Genomic DNA, 6,567 nt, shown 5'->3' with positions numbered 1-6,567 from the left:
TGTTCTAGGAATTTCTATCCTATTTTCAGTTGCACTAGATACTGATTTTCTAGGTAGTTGGTCTAATGTTGTAGCATTAAACATGTTCCTAGAGGATAATGATCTCCTGAGAATAGGATCAGAGATTCTAAAAGCTATCATAGGCTCTTCTAGATTCGGAATGATGTCTTTTCCCCTTTGGTTTATCTGAGAAGATCCTATTTGCCTTGAAGATTCAGCTGGTTCTGTAAGCACCCAACTTTTGGGCCAACTAAGTTCTACAAGATTTATCTCTTTCCTATTGAATTGCTTATAGTTATCTGAACCTTCTTCGAACAATTCTGTTACTTTAGAAATGTTCCTCACTCCTGGATTAGTCGTGTTAATAAGTCTAAAGACAATCCTGGTATGATACGCCAAATACTTGGCCTGAGAACTCATTCTATTCATCTTAGAGGATTTAATCCTAGGAGTCAAAGAGTTTCCCAAACATTTATCGCTTAAAGCCATTAAATAATTTGGATAGGCTTGAAACCAAAGTGGACCATTTGCTAGGTTAGTCTAAACACCAGATATTAGCTAGTCTTTAAATTCTTTCCGTCTTTTGTCTACGACTACTGCTATCACAGGACTGTCCGTTGGGAGATTAAACAAAGGGTCTAATCCTACTTGCACTAGACCAACATGGATGTATTTGTATTCACCTTTAGACTTGTTCATCATTTCTCTGATTTTGGCAAGTGTAATTAGAGATACATCCAATGTTTCTAATTCTGTGCTAGAAACCTGAGATGTGGACTCAGACTAGGAGACACCGACTATTGATTTGAAGCTAAATCTAGACTTACTATAAATAGAGTTGATGTCTACCTTTAGCAGTTTCCATTTTAGACAGTTTCTAGATGGATCCTCGTACTGAAAGGATTCTTCATGTACCAGAGTAGTATCAAATGGTACTAACTCATCATCCATGTCAGCTCCTGAAGTATTCATCATGAATATTTTAGCTGTCCATAAATCAGATTCATCATTATCAGTTTCATATTCAGAAACTACTTCATAAATTGAATCTACTTCAGAGTCTATATCAGAAAATTCTTCTTCATCTATTGGTTCATATGCTAGACTCTCATTTTCGAAGAATACTCTCCTAAGATTTTCTCGTCGCTTATTCTTTTGAGGACAAGTATCGGCTTTATGACTCTTAGAGCCACATACCTAGCAACAAAAACAATTACTCAAAGGTTTTCCCTTAGGATATTTTGGTCCTCTACCATATTTTCTTGGAGTTCAGTGCATGCTTTTCTCATAGAATACCTCACTGCTTGTATCCTCCCTCCTAAACCATCAACTACTTTGTCTTCATTTAGGAGAAGTTGAAATGCAGTCTTTGCTACTTCCGGCCAAGGATCCGGGAGTTTAGCAAAAAATAATTCTAACTAGTAATTTTGGGTCGCCAAGTCTAAATTATAATAATATTTTTGAAATTCACAGGCAAAGTTAGCAAAATAGCACATGTCACAGATTTGTAATTTCATTAAAGCCATTAAAAATTTATCTTTTTCTAATGACTCTGTTGACAATGAAAAATCACAAAATTCTCTTTTCAAGGCGTTTACCACTATAGCTAGTACTCCATCTGCAAACACTTCTTTATCAATTTCTTCTTTTATAGAAGTGTTAGCTATTAATGATTCCAATATTTTTTAGCATTGCCAACCATGGTGGCTTTACATAATCCGTAGGCATCTCCAGGAGTGTAACCGCCTGATTTGACTGTAAATTTAATCATAGTAATCTATTCATCTGTTTTTTTCGGACGCATGTTTTTTACAATCTAAGTTGAGAACTGCCGCTGGGCTAATTACCGGTCTCAAAAGTTATCTCTGGGTACAAATTCTTCTTTTGTCCTATGTGGATAATTAGGTTTGTACATTGTTCTTTTCGTGGAGACTAGCTCATTAAAAGTTCTGTCATCTATATGCAGAGGAGCTTCTTCTACCAAACCTAAGGATTTTCTAAAGTCTTGTGCCAAATTATTATATTTCATGTTGGCTGCTTTTGTTGCCGGATCTACAATAAAAGGAATAATTTTTTTCTTTTCTCAATTGAAGAATTTCTTTTTCAGTTATTGGTCCTTTTGTCTTTTTTAAACCTTTTTCCCTTTCAATTGCATCTAACCTTTCATATACCCGTTTTTCTACTTCATTTGCTAAAGTAGATCTTTCTTCTAGTGAATCACCTAAAATTCATTTTGCATGAAAATGTTCAAGAAGTTAGTGCACTTTGCTTTGTACGTTATGTAGCGAAGTCAATCCTGATGGATTACTAGAGTCTGAGCTCTCGGTTGGATTACCCATTAAACTAGCTTAATTAAGCCTAATTTAATTAAATATTATTCAAACAGTGTTAATTACACTATTTCAAAAGTTTATTTTCTTCTTAGTTGAAAATATGGACTAAATTAAAAATATTTTTTCTTTTTGTACTTATCAGTATTGCTGCTTGAAAACTCTAGGAACCAAACTTGCCTTTTTTTTATAGTTAAAAATCTGGTTGGTAACCTGCAACCTGGTGGTGACCTACTAAAAATACCAGTTCGTAACTTTTGAACAAGTTCACACACTCACTTGTAATAAGATTTTGTTTAAACACTATTTTATAATTTTTTAAAAAAGTTCACATACCAAAATTATATTAAATCCTAAATTTTAGTATATAATCTTATTTTGTTATATAATTTTCTCATTAAATATAATATAGTTTAGGTTGATAATGGCGCAAAGATGTTTACCTGGAGGAATCAGAACCAAAAAGATTCGGAGAACTTGAGATTTTTATATTTTATGTTTAATACTTATTATGGTTTTGCTTCTTTAGTTAGTGTTTATTTGTTTAATTTATTGATTAGAGATGCATTTTGATTGATATAAATATAAAAAGATAATCAATTATATATAACAGTTGATCAGCTCTACCAATAATAAAGTCTGTAGAATTTTTAATATATATTGTCTAATAATTTTATATTTATAATCTGTTTGAAGGAATTAAACGGAAGATGTTTATCTGTAGACTTCATTATTTCTCAACAGATGACCGAAAATTTACAGACTGATTGTTCTTGATGGATACCGAATCCTACAATAAATACAGTGGAGCCGAGTCATATGAGATCCATTCTCGGGTGATACCGGACTTCCCATAAAGACCTAAATATATGAAGAAGGCGCCGAATCCCTTGAGATTCGGCAATATATCGACGAAGACCGAATCCCATAGGATCCGCCCAAAGCGCGTTAATCCGGGATTCGGGTACATATCTATAAGTATCTTCCTATTTGGACACAAACTCCAAACATGGAAAGATAAGCTCTATCTTAGGAAGACGAGACTATTTAGGAAGACGTTCCTAAATAGGACTCATGTCTGAATAAGGTAGATCACGACAAATCAGGGTGAATCCCTACAAGGTAGCTCGATCCCTACAAAGTAGGATTCACTTACCTATTACGACTCTACAAGGTATATTCGGCTACTATAAAAGGAGCATGAGGTATGCCTAGAATCACAATTACATTCATATACTCTAAACGCTGCTCAAAGCTCCAAACTGACTTTAGCATCGGAGAGTTAATCGGACAACCACCGTCTGGTTAGTTTCTACCCTGTTTTGCAGGTCTCATTCACCGGTTCAGAAGGCAGACTCCATCAATTGGTGCTGTCTGTGGGAAAAGCTTACCTAAACTTCAATTTGAAGGAGCTTTTCTGAACTCAAAAAAAAATTCATTGAAGAAGATGACTTCTAAAAGAGTGAACCTGAAAGACAAACAACCAATGGATCCAAAAGGCACGCCGGAAATAATCAACGTGACGGAAGACGGGCTCCACAACTGTCACGACCCGAAATCTCGAGTCGAGACCGGCGCTAGGTAATAGGAATGGTAGTTCCGAAACCCGTAGCAAGCCTAAAATTCACTAAAACGTTTTCTCAAAACATCAATCATATATTGGCATTATAGCAGAAGCATATACATATACACATGTTTATACACTAGTAACTTATTGACACAAAATACTTGGGCTTATTGTTTCCGTATCATGTACGTACTAGCCTGATACATACTTTTGTTCAAAACCATATCATCACAGGTATTCACCTTCCGTGTACAAAACATATATAACTACAAAGACATCAAATCAGAACCGACACAGTATCAAATTGTTGTACTAGACCACAACTCTGGTCAGGCAAGACACTACTGCAGCAACTACGAAAGTCTGGACTGCACACGACAAGATTTACTTCCGATCAAAGAATGGACTTCTAGACAAGTCCAGAATCTAGGTACCTGAAAGCAAACACTGTGGGGGGTCAGCTTTGAGCTGAGTGAGATATACATTACTCACCCTATTATCAAAATAGCATCGCCTTTATAAAACCATTGTGTGCAAATACAAACTTTTCATATACATATGTTAAATCTCTAATTCATAAATAATACTCATTTTCATTTTACCTCACATACACAACCAACCAAAGGTTCTAGCTGTGACATGATTAACAACAATATTCTCAACATCTATAAAACTCATAATGACATGAACATCATATCAACAATTGTGATATCCATCTCTGTAATAATTCATCAAACCCTAGGTCTGTAACCAGGAACACAACACTGGCTTACAGCCTAGCCAAACTCTTTCTAGGCCACCTGACGGCTAACCCTTCTACTTCATTAGCAGGCTCGGCCCTTCTCCCTTCACCGACCATCGTTCAGGACTTAGCCCGGTTTCATGCGCATTGACACCTAGCAAAATATTCTCCCATGTGCATATCTCTATCTCAGCACATAATCACATGTGCATATCACAACTCAGCACCTGTCACACACATCATTACAGAGTGGCATATCACCAACATAAATGTCAAACCATTTAAGCACAACTAAATAACCATTTGGCCACAAAACCAAATCTCAAAACAATTTCAACAACAAACACTTTAATACATCATTCACCAATTAAAATGACTATCCAATAGCCAAAAATGCATATCACATTTCTAATTCGAACCATATACACCTCACAAGTTGCATATACAAAGAAATACAAATAAGCCGTATACAAATGACACAAACCAATCCAATCAAATCAAGCCAATACAAACAATCCAAGCCAAACAATACAAATCAATCCATATACAAAACAACCAATCCAATCCAAAACAATCCAAACAATACACATTTGCGATGCGTTTAAGTACTATTCATATAGTATATTAACAGAGATTTAATTACGATAATGCGAGTAAGTAAAATATACTCACTGCTTGCTTATCCAAAATCCTCGTTATTAATAGTGTAAGCTCCCTGAGCTCCATGTCCTCTATTAGTTTTTTTTTTTTGTCAAACCTCGGACAAATCATATAGTTCTCGAGTGAGATTTTAAATCAATAGATACTTAGACTCGAGATAAACAAGTTGCATAACTTGTCGCATTATCGACCCCGTAGTCGACTATGTTTGCTAATCGTAAAATAGTCCGACCTCTAAACGAAACTGATATTCTTACAGTTCAGAATGTCCTCTACAAGTTTTGTTTAGGTCTCGGACTAATACTAGCACCCGAAGGTGTCGGAAACTAGCCCTTAACTTATTAACTTGGGCTGTCCAGAAAATCAGAACTGTTATGCGCGTCGTAATGTTCTGATCTGTTTGGGCCACTTAGAGGCCGAATCCGCAGAAACCTAAACCTAGACATATTTAGAAGACATTCTTAAGTTTATGTACCAACAAACAGAAATTAATTTAGAGCTATATAGCCTGAGATATAACCCTCTCAACAAGGCTGTTTTGCAGGGCAGATTCTGCAATATTTATCTAACTTTCATACATTCAAACTTAACTCAATTCCCATCAATATTAAGCTATTAGACTTAAAACCAACACTTATAGCAACATTTATAATCACTTAACATCATTCTATTTTATAGACGCATACCACTCTACCTTCACATATCAAAATTTCAATCTCATAACACCATATTCATAAGCTAGACTAAATGATCATCAATCATCTAACATAAAAACTTCAAATACCATGACCTTTACCTCAAGGCCGAATCATATAGCTTAGGATTTCAGAATATTACCTTTTCTTGTTGATGTCCCTTGGCCAAATGATTTTAAGCATCAATTCACCATGACTTTGCTCCAAATAAACTCAAGATCATCCTACAACATCAATACACAAAGCCCTTAACCTTAACTCAAAAACCCCGAACTGATACCTCTGAAAACCTAACCTTATATTATAATCTTTACCTCAAATTGAAGCCATAATTAAATAGAGGATCCTTTCCTCGTTCCGTGGTCGCGAGAATCGCTCAATTCCGTTAAGAAACGAAAAAGATATGGCCAAATGAAGTTTTGAGGGTTAGGAGAAGAAGAACATACGGGATGATCTTCATTTCAGCTAGAGAAATGAGGTTTTGCTGATTCTTAATTTGTTTTTCTTGCTTTTATATATATGGCCTAAGTTCCTCTTTAGTCCTTAGACTTGCCACCTCCTCACTTCACAATT

The 6,567-nt window shown here is 35.4% G+C and overlaps 1 long non-coding RNA gene across 1 annotated transcript; it reads right to left on the bottom strand.

The window, feature by feature from the left end:
* Nucleotides 1–3,326: 3,326 nt before the first annotated feature.
* Nucleotides 3,327–6,567, bottom strand: LOC130014598 (uncharacterized). The gene is made up of 3 exons (XR_008789460.1): nt 6,309–6,567; nt 6,137–6,218; nt 3,327–4,331 (listed from the first exon to the last, which is right to left on the bottom strand). It is a non-coding gene; the product is annotated as an uncharacterized LOC130014598 (long non-coding RNA).

Source organism: Mercurialis annua, linkage group LG7, assembly GCF_937616625.2.
Source record: "Mercurialis annua linkage group LG7, ddMerAnnu1.2, whole genome shotgun sequence".
NCBI lineage: Eukaryota > Viridiplantae > Streptophyta > Magnoliopsida > Malpighiales > Euphorbiaceae > Mercurialis > Mercurialis annua.
The sequence above is the reverse complement of the archived record's forward strand: the minus strand, read 5'-3'. Positions and strand labels throughout refer to the sequence as shown.